This window comes from Meles meles, chromosome 7 (genome assembly GCF_922984935.1).
Source record: "Meles meles chromosome 7, mMelMel3.1 paternal haplotype, whole genome shotgun sequence".
In the NCBI taxonomy this organism is placed as follows: Eukaryota; Metazoa; Chordata; class Mammalia; order Carnivora; family Mustelidae; genus Meles; species Meles meles.
The window spans coordinates 27934424-27950281 of NC_060072.1; positions in this window are offsets into that span (position 1 = coordinate 27934424).

Below are 15858 nucleotides of genomic sequence, written 5' to 3' on the forward strand. Positions count from 1 at the left end.
ATTGGAAACAGAAGCTTGAGGGGTTCAGCAACACAGTGAGTGGAAAATCAAGGGTCTGAACCCAAGTCCACTGACACCCACCATCTTTGCTCCTTTGGCTCAGCTTCACATGTAGGCTTCAGTACAGGAGAGGGCTCTAAAACTGTGGAGGGCTAGATCTGTGAGTATTGTTTTTATGTGTAGTCTTATTGGATTTAAGTTCTCCTCTTATTTTTTTCCCCCCACTGTTAGCTTGATGTGAAATCCTCAGGGAACTTTTCTTTATCCTCTGAAATTCCCTGGAAAAGAAATACTTTGGAGCTTAAAGTAGCTTTTCCTGCCTGCCTGTCCTGTGTCTCTCTCCAACTTCCATATTTAAGAGGGTAGAAGAGTCTCTGTGAGAGGCTCTCCAGAGACCCCACAGGCTGGGACAAGGAGACAAGCCTGCCCTCTCTCTCTCTCTCTCTCTTAAAAGATTTTACTTATTTATTTGTCAGATTGAGAGAGAGAGAACACACAAGCAGGGGGAGCGGCCGGCAGAGGGAGAAGCAGACTCCTCGCTGAGCAGAGAGCCCAATGTGGGCCTTGACCCCGGACCCTGGGATCATGACCTGATCCCAAGGCAGATGCTTAATTGCTTAACTGCTTAACCTACTGAGCCACCCACGCATCCCACCTTCCTGCTCTTCCTCTCTTCCCAAGAATCAGTTTCTTCAAGGAGAATCCCCTCATTTTCCAGCACAGTCCTACACTTCAGGAAGCACTCACTCTCTTGAAGATAATCTACCGTAAAAGTCTTGAATGTTTATTTTGATTATTTTATCTTATTTTATTGCATTGTATTTTCCCTAGCTTTGTTGAGGCATAATTGACAAAACTGTGTATATTTAAAGTGCATAACATGATGACTTGCTGTAAGTATACATTGTGAAAATATTACCATAATAAAATTAATTAACATATTCATCACCTTACACAGTTTTGTTTTGTTTGTTCTTTTTGGTGAAAATGTGTAAGATCTATTCTCTTACCATCTTTCCAGTATACAATGCAATATTATTAACTATAATCACCATGTGTACATTAGGTACTCAGAACTTATCCTATAATTCATCTTATAACTGGAAGTTTGTGCCTTTTGACCAACATCTCCCCATTTTCCCCACTTGCCGGACCTTGGCAACCACCATTCTCATGTCTGTTTGCATGAGTTTGACCCTTTTTTTTTTTTAAGATTCCACGTTTAAATAGTGAGATCATACAGTATCGGTCTTTCTGAGTTATTTCACTTAGCATAATGCCCTTCAGTTTCATCCATGTTGTTGCAAATGACAGGATTTCCTTCTTTCTGTGACAGAATAACATTCTAATCTGTCTACATATCTATCTATATAACATTTTCTTTATCTACTCATCCACCCACAGACATCTAGTTGCTTCTTTGAAGCATTGGTGATTTTAAATCCTGTTGTCTCACACTCCCTCGTTACTCCAGACGCTGCTTGTTGGTTTGAAGGGGGAGTCCACTCCTAACAAAACAGCCAGCATCATGGTGATGCCTGGCAGCTAGGAGGTTCTCTGGGCTACTCTCCATGCTGCTTTGTAGTAAACTCAGAGTGACTCTGTGTCTCCACAGTGCCGATGCCAACACTAGGGATGCACATGATCCAGAGCCACGGAGGACAAAACAGAGCGATGATAAACACAGGCGGATGCGTTGTTCAGTGAGTGGAAATTGAATGGAGAGACAGAGATAGATAAAGGGAAAGGCTAAGTAACTAAATCATCAATTTTCCCCCACCCTCAGGATGGTGTTTCCTATCTAGAGGGACACATTGTGTGACAGTGCTACATGGCAGTATTTCCTAGGTGACCACAGGATTTACTGACGAAGACAGGAATCCTACTCCCAGCAAAAACAGATTGAACTGAGACCTCCTGATGATCAAGGTTTTTCCATCTTTTCCAGTACACGTGGAATATGAAATAATAACCATGATGTTGGTTGAACTATTGTTCTGTGCCAGGAACTGCTTGAGTGCTTCCTAAGGTGTGCCTCTGTGGGCCCAGAATTGAACATGGGCTTCAATCTTCCCTACCTCTTGGCATTCTCACCCTTAGGAACTCCCCTTGGGTACAAGCCAGTCTGAGTCTACTCCAGCTCCAGTGGGGTTAACTCTACATTAACCTATAGTTAAGTCCTCAGTGAGATCAGTTTTAGCTAGGAGGGAGGGGAGGACAGGGATGAATATACCTTTCAATAAACCTAAAAAGGTTAGGAACTCAGTTTGCCAAGAACAGAACATAGCAGTGAGAACTCTAGCCATGCAATGTGGGGGAGAATTAGACAAATGGTGGAAGGAAGTAGGGTCTACGGACCATATGTAGGTATTGACATTTCTCAGCAGACTTGTTGGCTGCCTTGCCACCACCCTTTCTTGGTTCACCTCTTCTTTCTCTTCCTAAAAAATTTTCTAACTCCTTTGCTGACCCATTGTACTTGAATTCTGAAATGGCCTCCTTCCCCCCTCCAAGGTTGACAGCACTCCATCCTCTCAACCATGGTTCTTTTCTCTACTTTCACAGTGCATCCTTTGAGCCTATGTCCTAAAGCTTATTTGATTCTGTTCCACTTGACTACTACTTGCTTACCTCTATCTTTGACACTACATTTTGAGCTTCCTGGTGACAGGGACTGTCTTACTTCTTTTCAAAGTACCTTGCACATAGTTGGTGCTCTATACATGTTGGTTGAAATTGAATGGCAGATGACTGAGATTTGAATTCTGTGTCCTCTAAACCAAAACGTACAGGACCTCATATTCTTTCTATTAACCACCAAATTAGTCAATCTCCAGTGGGGGGAAAAAAGACTCCCCCCTTCAAACATGCACACACACTTTATTCCCTTTATGGAGCTCATGACTGTGCAGGCATAGGTCAGGGAATATTCACGACTTTGGCTGCGATGGTGATAATTGATGTTGAAGTTAAAAAGAACACCAACCTAGACTACCTCAGTTCAAAAAAGAGAATATCTCTGACAATTATCAGCAATTCAGGAGCCAAATTAAACATTTCAGGGAGTTTTGCTTACAGATTCCAGTTCCTGCATTTTTTTTTCTATTCATGCATCCAAAGCATTATCATTATAATGCCCCCTAAGCATCCTTTTCATCACTGCACCTCCTGGTCATTCTTTAATTAAAACTCCATCATAATCCTTAACTTCTTTTCCCCCTAGAAAGGTGTTCTTACCTGTAGTGAATGTTTTATTTATTTATTTTTTCATTCTTGCCGTTTTGGTAATGTAGTGGCATCATCTTTTCCAAGGACCTTCTGAGTCCTGAGTATGTCTGTTAGGTAGGTGTTGGATCATGCACAGGTATCACAGGGCATGGCTTCAAGGCTTCAGGGGTGTCCAGGTGGGAAGAAAGAACCATCATGATCTTGGAAGCACAAATAAGATTAAGTGTCCTAGTATGGTCCATGTCAATAGGACAGAATTCAGTTTGTGTTGTCCCTAACTGCCCCAACACGGAACTCCTTGTTCTAGAACTCAAACCCAGCCCAATCTGTGAATCAATCTTGCCCCAGACTGCAAGTAGGGAGCTTAGAAGCCCCACCCATGGGTGGACTCCAGAATGAATTAATCCTGACTTCCAGTCCTGCCACACCTACATGTGTGCCCTGAGTCAAGGCCTTTCTCCATAACATACAGGGCCTCTTACAGGCATCATTCAACATGAGTAAGGGACTAAGGGTGAGACTTTGTTACTTCTATTTTTCCACTTAGTCCTTTAGCTGGTTCTAGGGGAGTGTGAAAGAGGCAACTTGATATATTTAATAGAAAGACCTTAAAATCCGGAGTCAAGCTAATTTAGATTCTTATTCCCACTTCTATCTCTTACCTGCTGTTTAGTTATGGACAATTGTATAACTTCATTTCTCATTTGGGAAGTAGGAGGGATAATGCACGTAGCAAGTGTCCAGTGATATTATTTTTATTTCTGAATTCCTTTAGACTGAAGTCCTGATCTACCAGCCCAATAAATCCATGGGAAGTATCACCCCAGATTCTATACTCTGCTAAGAAATCGACCTAGCAGCTCCCTTCCATGTCTCCTTGACTTCTACCTGAGTCCATTTCCATGACTCCTTGGAAAGGACAGCAGCCCAAACAAACACAAGGTGATTATATCCCTTTGGGCTTGTTATGCTGGATTGGTGGTTGCTTCCCTTGGGGCATGCTTTGGCTCTTGGTTCAGTTTTCCTTGTCTTGGCCTCACCTAGACCCAGACCTTCCCATTCCTCTGCCCAGTGCCAGTAAGACACAGAAAAATAGAGTGTGATAGTCTTTCAGTATATAGGCTTTGGAGTTGCACAGCCTGAGTTTAAGTCCCATTGTCATTGCTTCCACACTGTATGACCTTAGGAAAGCTACTTAACTCCTCTGAAGCCTCAGATCCTTTATCTTGAAATGGAGCTTCATAGGATTACCTAGCTCTAAGACAATGGGGGTGGGGTGGCTAGAATCACATGAGATAATACATATAAAGCTCTTAGCAAAGTACCAAGCATATAATGACTGCTCAACTAATATTGGCTATTAGTTTATGCTTTGTTGCTGAGCCCAGTTATGCAATAATGGTAAGCACTAATCATGAAAGGATCCTTCTGTCTTGACTACGGCTTACCTGTCAGTAGTTGGAATCAGTCCACTACAGTTTCTGACAAGTTAGACAGCTCCCGTTTCTTCATGATGCATTTTGGGCAAAGGAACATCAGATCAGCCACACATACATTTGAGTGTGGTTTTGTTCCTTTGCTTTATCTCACCTATTCACAAGTGGCCTCAGACTCCCGGTCTAAAATAAGAAAAAAGTGATCCAGGCAAGATTCTATGTTTATGTCCACAGAGAAACACTGGACTCTAGCAGAAAAGCGATCTGCTAGCAGTCCACTACAATAATCTCAGTGAGAATCTCTAAAGGCCTGAATGAAGCAGATGTCTATGAGAGTGTAAAAAAAAAAAAAGCATCAGTTGGGCTTGAGAATGGCCTCTATGTCAAAAATACGGAACAACTACATTTATTAGAGAATACATGTGCGGGGGTGGAGGGGGCTGCTCTGTGACTTAGAATCCTGACCTCAGGGCTTGCACAATAGGACTGAAACCCTAGAACATCTCAGCCCAATGCTAACACCCATCAAGCCACAGGGAAAGACTTCTCCAAACCAGTTGACCTACGTCTTTGGAAGAAAAGATAACTTCATCTACAAGCCATGAAGCTTGTGGGTTATGCCACTGCTGATGTGGAGGTCAGAAATGGCTTAGGAAGGAAGGAAGCCTTTGAGTGACAGCAGCACTTAAAGAAAATGAAAGCACATTATTTACCTTCAAATCCTCCCTGTATGAAGTATGTGTGAAGCAAGCTATTATTGGTTCTTTACATTGATAACTAAAGGTAGAATTATGAATAGTTTAAGCTTTATAGAAGTATTTGATGATAATTAATTCCTTTTTTAGAAAATAAATAAGATTTATTTAACAATTGTAATTTATGTTCTTGACAGTTTCTAAACATAAATTGCATTTTCTTTTAATTTTAATAATTTAGATGTTTGAGAAAAAATAATTTTTGAAACCACATGAAAAATAATTTCTTATATCTTAGGTTTGCTTTATGTTTTTGATTAAAATATATTCAAATTTTGTATATTTTGAACATGATTACATTTCCATTTTTAATACCTTAGATCATTATTACCAATAGACTCAAACTCAGTAGAAATCTTGATAAGAATAATTTAATTAGTCGTTTTGCTCAAAAGGAAGGTAAAAATGAATTTCATGAAGTAAATATGTAATAATTTTTGAATTAAGTATGCTTTTACTTACTTACTCACCCAAACTTTGGAAACCCATCAAATGAATATCTGTACATGTGCAATATTAATTAAGTTCAGTCATCCTTGTTATTTTATAGACTTTCAATTCTGTCATGATAATAGCTTTACATATTTAAAAATATTTTATCATTAAGGAGATAGATTGTTAAGGTAGGGGAAAAAGTGTATTTCATTAAGCAGTCTACACGCTTGAATTATAATATTTACATGTTCAGACATAAGGTAGGTAGGCTTCCACTTGTACTCCTGACCCAGGAGTAAGGTTGGGTATGCATGTACCTGCTCACGTATACAGTTCTCTCATTCAAGGCTGATGAGACAGAAACAGGAAAAATGAAGGCAGTGATGCCAGTTTGAAAACCAAGTAATCAACCAACTAGCCAATCAACTAACCAAAGATATGGAACAGATACCAACAGAAAGTAGCCACTGAATAGATTTCTGCCTGCTTGCACCTTAGACCCTACACCCAAAATATAGTCACTCTGAACTCTGAATGCATTGCCGATAATTTTAGACAAACTTGTCTTTTTAAAAATTTATGGTTTTTGTTTTTGTTGTTGTTGTTGTCTTTGAACTCATGACCCTGAGATCAAGACCTGAGCTGAGATCAAGAGTTGGACACTTAACCAACTGAGCCACTCAGGGACCCCCAAATTTTATGTTTTTGAAAAGAAAGGCAGGGACGGCCTACAGAATCTTTCATTTCTGATTTGATCATGTTCAATCCATTGGCTACCTAATGAAGTGGAATTCATGATATACTTAATTCAGAAAGTCAATCTCCAGGAATTCTGACATTCTTAGAATCAAAGATAATGATTAGAGGTGACTGGGGACAGAGAACTGCCATTAAGAGAGACTGATCAGAGACTCAGAAGAACAAATTTCCCATTTTGAGTCCCTCACTGACTAACTGAAAAATGTTACCTAGATGCTATTTAAATGCTACCTGGATGCTATTCAAATGGCATTATCTCACATGCAATAAGCAAGACGGACAGACAGACAGACAGACACACACACACACACACACACACACACACACACACACACACATCATCATCAGCTCTGGGCTTCGAGTTTAGGAAGTGTTATGTCTTTTTTTTTTTTTTCCATTTTATTTATTTTTTCAGTGTAACAGTATTCATTCTTTTTGCACAACACCCAGTGCTCCATGCAAAACGTGCCCTCCCCATTACCCACCACCTGTTCCCCCAACCTCCCACCCCTGACCCTTCAAAACCCTCAGGTTGCCCCAACCTCCCACCCCTGACCCTTCAAAACCCTCAGGTTGTTTTTCAGAGTCCATAGTCTCTTATGGTTCGCCTCCCCTCCCCAATGTCCATAGCCCGCTCCCCCTCTCCCAATCCCACCTCCCCCCAGCAACCCCCAGTTTGTTTTGTGAGATTAAGAGTCATTTATGGTTTGTCTCCCTCCCAATCCCATCTTGTTTCATTTACTCTTCTCCTATCCCCCTACCCCCCCATGTTGCTTCTCCATGTCCTCATATCAGGGAGATCATATGATAGTTGTCTTTCTCTGATTGACTTATTTCACTAAGCATGATACGCTCTAGTTCCATCCACGTCGTCGCAAATGGCATGATTTCATTTCTTTTGATGGCTGCATAGTATTCCATTGTGTATATATACCACGTCTTCTTTATCCATTCATCTGTTGATGGACATCTAGGTTCTTTCCATAGTCTGGCTATTGTAGACATTGCTGCTATAAACATTCGGGTACACGTGCCCCTTCGGATCACTATGTTTGTATCTTTAGGGTAAATACCCAGTAGTGCAATTGCTGGGTCATAGGGTAGTTCTATTTTCAACATTTTGAGGAACCTCCATGCTGTTTTCCAGAGTGGTTGCACCAGCTTGCATTCCCACCAACAGTGGAGGAGGGTTCCCCTTTCTCCACATCCTCGCCAGCATCTGTCATTTCCTGACTTGTTAATTTTAGCCATTCTGACTGGTGTGAGGTGATATCTCATTGTGGTTTTGATTTGTATTTCCCTGATGCCGAGTGACGTGGAGCACTTTTTCATGTGTCTATTGGCCATCTGGATGTCTTCTTTGCAGAAATGTCTGTTCATGTCCTCTGCCCATTTCTTGATTGGATTGTTTGTTCTTTGGGTGTTGAGTTTGCTAAGTTCCTTATAGATTTTGGATACTAGCCCTTTATCTGATATGTCGTTTGCAAATATCTTCTCCCATTCTGTCAGTTGTCTTTTGGTTTTGTTAACTGTTTCCTTTGCTGTGCAAAAGCTTTTGATCTTGATGAAATCCCAATAGTTCATTTTTGCCCTTGCTTCCCTTGCCTTTGCCGTTGTTCCTAGGAAGATGTTGCTACGGCTGAGGTCGAAGAGGTTGCTGCCTGCATTCTCCTCAAGGATTTTGATGGATTCCTTTCTCACATTGAGGTCCTTCATCCATTTGGAGTCTATTTTCGTGTGTGGTGTAAGGAAGTGGTATGTCAACACACTTTGTGTTTTAGTGTGTGTGTGTTCTATAGATCAATAAATAGCAAATTTATTCTTCTGAGAGTAGGCATTTAAGAAATTAGCAAGGATTGAGAAACCCTTTTTCAAACATCTTTCTGGATTTACTTTAGAAGGTTATATGAAACAATGAAATCATTGTTCTGCACGAGTCTACTCTCCTTGGGAGTAACATTTTGCTATCTGGTTCCATTGCTTTGTAGCTGAAAGTGTGCTAAGTCTGAGATCTACATATAAGCCGCAGGGACAAATGGGTTCCTCACTGCCACAGTGTATATTTGTAATCAGACAATCAATATGGCTAGCATGTGCCAGCTTCACCAGAGGAGTGTCAGTGAACCTGTTTGAGATTCAGGATACTAGAGAAACAAGGTGAAGAAGTTGTATGAATGGGACTTATTGTTTGCTTCTATTTTAAATGTTCTCATTTTTCACAACATTTGATGGCGAGCTTTTAAAAGGCCTTTATTGATAGAGATACTCATTAAGTGTTAGTTTAAAAAGAGGTGTTCTTGATGTAATGTAATATAATCTCCTTTTGCATAAGCCTTTTTATCCTAGCGTATTAGGAGTACTTTGCCAAGCTAATCCTATCACCAAAATCCAAGATGTCATTCATAGCAACCAAGAAAACTGCCTTCTAGATTGAAATTCAATCTGGAAATTTCAGATTTCTAGAATATTTGCTATTCTAGAATAGAATATTTGTTAGATCCAATACTCCTAGAAGATTGGCATAAATTTGGCACATGACTTTGTTTCTCTGTGATAACTAGACTCTGAATAGATTTACTCATTCACTAACCTTTTATTGAACATCTACAATATACCAGGTACGGTGCTGGGTGGTGAGATAAGAAAGCTGATGTCCTAACCTTCTGATGAGAGGAGAGGCACGTGGATACTTTGATAACCATGCAGTGTGATAACTGCAATGTGAGTGCAATTTATGTCATGCAGGTATATGGGCAACATATGCAATCTGGGCCAGTTAGCAAGTTTGAATAGAGCACCTATTCTCAAAACCTCATCTCAGAACCAGTAGAATCAGCATCACCTGGGAACTTATTAGAAATACAAATTCGCAGGCCAGAACTACTGAGTTCTAAACTCGGGGGGTGAACCCCACAATCTGTGCTCTCATGTGCCTTCCAGCTGATTCTGATGCTTGCTCAAGTTTGAAAACCACTGGCTTAGAGCCATCATTCTCAAATTCTGGTGCACTTTAGTTTCACCTGGGGAGTGCTTAAAACTCCCAAAGCTCAGGCCACAACCCAGACCAATTAAATCAGAGTCACCGGGGGACAGATGAAGTGACGTCTGTGTCAGGTTTTCAAAGTCAAAGAAGAGATTTCCAGGAAGACATTTAGTGAGAAGACATTTCAAGCAGAGAGAAGATTTCACAAAGGCTCAGAAGCGTGAACAGCTCTGTATATTAGAGGAAAAGCAGCAATGTCGCTGAAGCGTAGACTTTGGAAGGAAAAGTAAAGGAAGAATGACCTGGAACAGTCCACAGGCCAGGAGGCAGTCCACAGAGAGCTATGACTTGGAGAATGAGTAGCATCATGGTTTTGTTTTTGTTGGTGGTGGTCTTTGTCAGGAAATGAGTTTGAATTCCACTTTACTACCAACGCATCTTCCTTCCTGGGCTTGGCTTCCCTAGGAAAACCATTCCTCTTAGCTGAGGCTGTTTATAATTAAGATCAGTGATTATTTTGCCCTTGACAAAACTCAGGCCTGTGCGCCTCAGAACAAAAGGACAGAGAGTTGGTGGCAGTTAAGTCAGAAAAGAAGATCTGGGACAAAGTGAAGAACTTCGGAAAAGGAAGGGATTGCTTTAGACTTTAAGTTGTTTGGGTTTTGTTTTTTGTTTTTGTTTTCCAGTGAATCAGAAAGAGACTCTAGAATAAGAACGGCTGCCCTCTAAGAAATCAAAGCCAGATCTGGGAAGTGGGTGGAAAGAGACTTCTAGAGTCCCAGCTGCCACGTGTCTTCTGTCTGCTGCGGGCATGGCAGCTGCACAGACCCCTCTTGTTGGGAGGCGAGACGTGATCCTTTCAGTCCCGTGACCTCAACTTCCTCTCCAATGGCAGAGAGGAGAGAAGCTGAAATTCTTCTGACTGAGCACAGGAGAATGTGACAGTTATTGGGGATGACAGGTTTCTTGGCCATAAGGGCTACTGTGTGGAATGTGCACACATGTGCTTATGTCACAGGAAGGAGAAGGATGACAAAGAGGCAGGAGTGGGTCCACTCTTTGACCGGTATAATATGAATATTTCTGAGAGACTGAGATGGGTAAAACCTTCAAGTCGCAACCATCTTTCATCTTGGCGGAGGGGGCTGTGGCGGCTGAATAAAGCCTCAAGCGCCCCCTACACACCCGTCCTCTCTTCTGGATCCCCTTGAACATTTCCAGGGTGTCAGAGACTCTAACAGAACCTGCTCTTTGGATTCAAGTTCAACTCTAACTAGGTGTTCACATTCACAGCCTGCTGACAAGATCACAGCAACTATGAATCCGCTGGAGGCTCTTAACACCCAAGCCTGTACTAACGTCATTAGCCTCTAATCTCTACCTTTGAAATATGCAATATGATCTATGGAAGGAAAGGGAACATATGCAGTGAAAGGAGATGGGTGTGCATACGCTATGGACAGGATGTATCAGGGGACCGGGCCTGAGGTTGTAGTTGGCAATGTAGGCTCATTTGCATGTGAGGAAGCTGGTCACGTGATTCCTAGTTGGACTCTGTTAACCATTTGGCATCATCTCGCATCTTCATATATCACATCACATGATGTATTTGGAAGAAGGGACCAACTCTGGTTCCTGCTGGCAGGTGATTTGGTTTTCCTTCTTAGTGAATGGATCTTGTTTGATTGACTCCTTATTATATATTGAAGGCTTCCTCTGGGCCAAGCTATGATAAGCACTTTATATGGCAATGTGATAGCATAGTTCTCAAACCACAGGCTTTGGAATCATTCTGCCAGGTTTGTCCCTTTGGACACGTCACCTAATCTAGTCTAGCCTCATATGTTACAGTGCAATAATAGTAATAGAGCTTGCCTCATTGGATTAATATGAGAATTAATAAACGTATTTAGGTAATATGCTTACTTTAGTGCCTGGCACATAGGAAGCGTTCGAGAAATGTTACACGCTGCCATGAACCATTATTTCCACTAAGTATGTCCACCTCTCTCTCTTTGCAAAGTGCAAGGGGACAAAAGATTTTGAGAGTTTAACTTCTGATCCAAAGTCTCACTACCTGTTAAGTGGGATATTTGGGATTCAAACCCAGTTTAAGGGGTGGGGTGGGGTCCGTGCTCTTCCCCATTACACCAGACCTCCTTCGCCAAGGTTTTTTTTTTTTTTTCATTCAACCATTTAAATCTACCTCTCCTCTCCTTCACAAAATGATTATCACTTTGTCCAATGCATAATTTATTCTCAATTCTTAACGTTTTTCTGCCCGTTTGATTCTTCTTTCCAGTTTGCAATTTGACGGTTGCATTTCTGCATTGTACTCACGGGTTTTAATACCATCTGTGATAAACTAGCCATTTTGCTTCCACACATTCCTAGAGATAAGACTACTTCTTAAGAAAAAGTCGAATAAAGCAGAAACAGATTCTCAGATGTAATCGTCGTGATGTGCAATGAATATCTGAGCACTCACAGGGTCATTACACTTTCAAATATTCCTTTTTGTGTCTGCGTGGTAAAGACTCAGTAACACTCTTCTAAAGACAGCTGGCTATTGTAGTCTGGCTGAAAAGCTTCACCAACAGCTCTGTGCTCAGTTTGACAACGAGAGAACAAAGATGGTGCAAGGTTTAGATATATGTGTGCATGTATTCATAAAAATCACATATATGTATATATGCATATATGGGTATATGCACACATACACGCAAATGCACACTTTTCTAATCATTCTGCACTGTTAAGCAGTATATACTTGGGCTTCTATGGGCTGCATTCACAAGCTGCCACCATAAACTGAAGACAAACAATTCAGTCACCTAGCAGCCTCCTGAATTGAAACCACTGAACTTCGGTGGTTTTCCTAGGACTTTTGGGTATAGATGATTTGAGAAGTCAGTGATTAGAAATCCATTGCTGTCACTTGCATATGATAGCAAACAGAGTCATTTTAGTCCTGTATTATCAAATAGGGGCTTCACAATTATAACAAGACACAGTTGTCTAAGTCCGGATCAGCAGCAATGAATGTAATGTATTTGTAAAAATGTTGTCAACCGGCATGGTTCTCTGTTTGGTTTTTTCTTTGTTTTGTTTTGTTTTTGTTTTTGTATTTTTTGCTTTGTCCCCAGTGGCCACATAGCTTTGGTTTCCTGGGGACAGGAGCTGTACCTTGCTCATCCCTTTCACACCCCCTCCAGAAGAATAGTACTTGATATATGTTTTTTACTCTGTGAAGAAGTATATTTAACTCAAACTGACATTTTTAAAAATTCTTTAACTAGGCAGGAAGTTATGAGTTTTAAAAATGTCATTTTTCCCCTAAATCTTTTAAAAATAGTTCAGCATTTATTTATTATTATTATTTTTTAAGATTTTATTTATTTATTTGACAGACAGAGATCACAAGTAGGCAGAGAAGCTCCCTGCTGAGCAGAGAGCCCGAGGTGGGGCTCGATCCCAGGACTCTGGGATCATGACTGGAGCTGAAGGCAGAGGCTTTAACCCACTGAGCCACCCAGCGCCCCTGGTTCAGCATCTGTTGAGCATTCATTGTATCCAAGACGTACTTTGGGAGAAATGTGAAGAAGTGCTAGACAGAGGGCAGGCAAGTCCATCTCTACTTTCAGAGAGCTCCCAGACTGATTGCATTATAGACCAGTATCTAAATAATTACCAAGCTACAGATCTTACTTCTGGGCTCTGAAAGTCTAGCCACATTCTCGAGACAGACATAGCATCACTTCCTGTGTTAGGCTTTACAAACAGAAAGCAACGCATACATGGTGCCCTTCACTTTTTTTTATATTAGCTTTTTAGGTTGCAGAACTCAGGAAAACCACATAAGAGGAAGCTCACCTTTTTTTTTTTTTTTTTTTTTTTTGCTTCCAATGTATAAGCATACTTGATAATATGAATTATTAAGAAATAGCTCCCAGTTGATGCAGGCGCTGGGTCACAAGTTCACCCTTTCTCTAGTGACCCTTCAGCTCTTTATGCCTTATGCATTGGGACTATGGTTACCAAGTTAGGAGGTGGCAGGAAGGGCATGTCCATTTACGATTGTACCATGGCCATTCGCTAATCACAGCTATGCCACAGTGAGCACTCCTGGAGGATAAATGGGGGGAAATGGAGGTTCTAGGGGACTTGGGGGACTCTCAGACACTTCAAAATGGCCATTTTCTTTTTTTTAAAAGATTTTATGTATTTATTTGACAGAAAGCACGTGAGCAGGGGAAGCAGCAGGCAGTGGGAGAGGGAGAAGCAGGCTCTCCACTGAGCAGGAAGCCTGATGTGGGACTTGACCCCAAGACTCCAGGATCATGACCTAAGTCGAAGGCAGATGCTTAACTTACTGAGCCACCCAGGCATCCCTCAAAACGGTCATTTTCTGTGTCCTACATCATTGGAATATTTCATCCGAGATCTGTCTCTTCTGTTGTTTATTCTACACATGTTTCCTTAATTGTGCCATTTTGTTCCTATGTTAGATACCTGTGCAAGAAAAGATACAGATCCTGTCCATAAGGAATTTATATGTCTGGCTAGACCATTTGAAGGCCAGAGATGTGTTGCTCTCACTCCTGACCCTTCTGAAGGAACAACTGTTAGGTTCTGAAACTTTATATACAGTATTTGCTGGAAGAGACTACAGCACAGAAAGTCCCAAAATACACCACAGAACATGAATAGGTTGTGAGTGATATTACGCTGTAGCTTAACGCATACTGTAGCCAATGGCAAGAGCTCTCATAACTAATTATATTCATTTTGCACTTAACAGAGACATTCAAAGTACAGATCTTAAAATGTGTAAGTTGAACTTCTGTTAAAATTACACTCTCCCTAGGGAAAATCATTCCCTTTTCTAGCTATACTTCAGGCTATAGTCATAGGCTGCCAAAACACTTCATTTAATTGAGGGAAAGGTCCATCCAACTGTTGTCAAGGATCATGTAACAACCAGTTGTTTGGCTGATCTTTTTAAAACCTTATAACTCTCCATTTGTGTTCTGTTGACCCAGCCTGAGGCTGCTTGAGAGAGACATCTGAATTGAGAGTTGATTCAAGCAGGCAATGAAAGAACACTGTGCATCCTCACAGACTTTCGGCATTTTATTAAACTTCTATATACATGATCACATTTAAGTATTCCCAAAGTCTCTGCCAGTAGAGGTAGGATTATTGTCCCTGATTTTCGGATGAAATCTTATTTCAGAAGTGTCAGCGGTGGGATTTAAACATAGGTGTTCTTCTTCTATATCCTCATATTTTCCCACATCACATTTCTAAAATCTAGTCTGTGCCAGGATAAATCTTTGCCAGAATCATGTTTCCAATCTGATTGTTGATACCCAAATGCCAATGTTGTTTAGTTCTCTCTTAATGTATTGCATGCATCAGTGAGATTCTAGCCTGGAATTCTCTAAAAGGAACCTCATGTGTTGCCAATGTCAAGAGGGAACTACTGGGAACCAGGGAAACAGTACGGCATTTATTAGTAGCCTTGGGTTTCTTCTTCAGTGTAGAAATAAGAAATGCCTTTAGTTCTGGACTTGACCTGGAATTTGTTTTATACTAGGTCACGAAGGACAACCAGTTGCAGTAGACAAAGCAGTGGAATTCGGGCTGTAAATTAAACTCCAAATGCTTTAAGTAGAATGCGACTTAAGATCACATCACCCATATTCACATGGTCGCTAGAACAAGCAGGACATAGTGTAGACATTGAGGTGGGGGGGGTGTCATATGTCCTGTTTTGCCCAGAACAGTCCCGATTTATTGCCAGTCAGGTCCTATCTGCTTAAAGCCACTGACCTCATCGCTCTCAAAAATTACATGGTCAGGGGCACCTGGGTGACTTGGGGGGTTAAGCCTCTGCCTTCGGCTCAGGTCATAATCTCAGGGTCCTGGGATCCAGCCCCACATCAGGCTCTCTGCTCAGCAGGGTACCTGCTTCCTCCTCTCTCTCTGCCTGCCTACGTGTGCTCTCTCTCATTGTCAAATAAATAAGTAAAATCTTTTTTAAAAATTACACGGTCAATCTAGTTAGAATAGATACTAAATCAAAACAAACTCAGAAACTGTCCTCAAGATTATACTATGTGGAGACATAAGAAAAGTATACCTGTACATACAAAGTCAAGCAGAATATTCCCAAAACAAGCAAATGTTGGGGGAGTTTAGAAGTATGTATTTAGCTGGGGTTAATGAGGGAGGATATATCACTTTATGTCATTTTCCA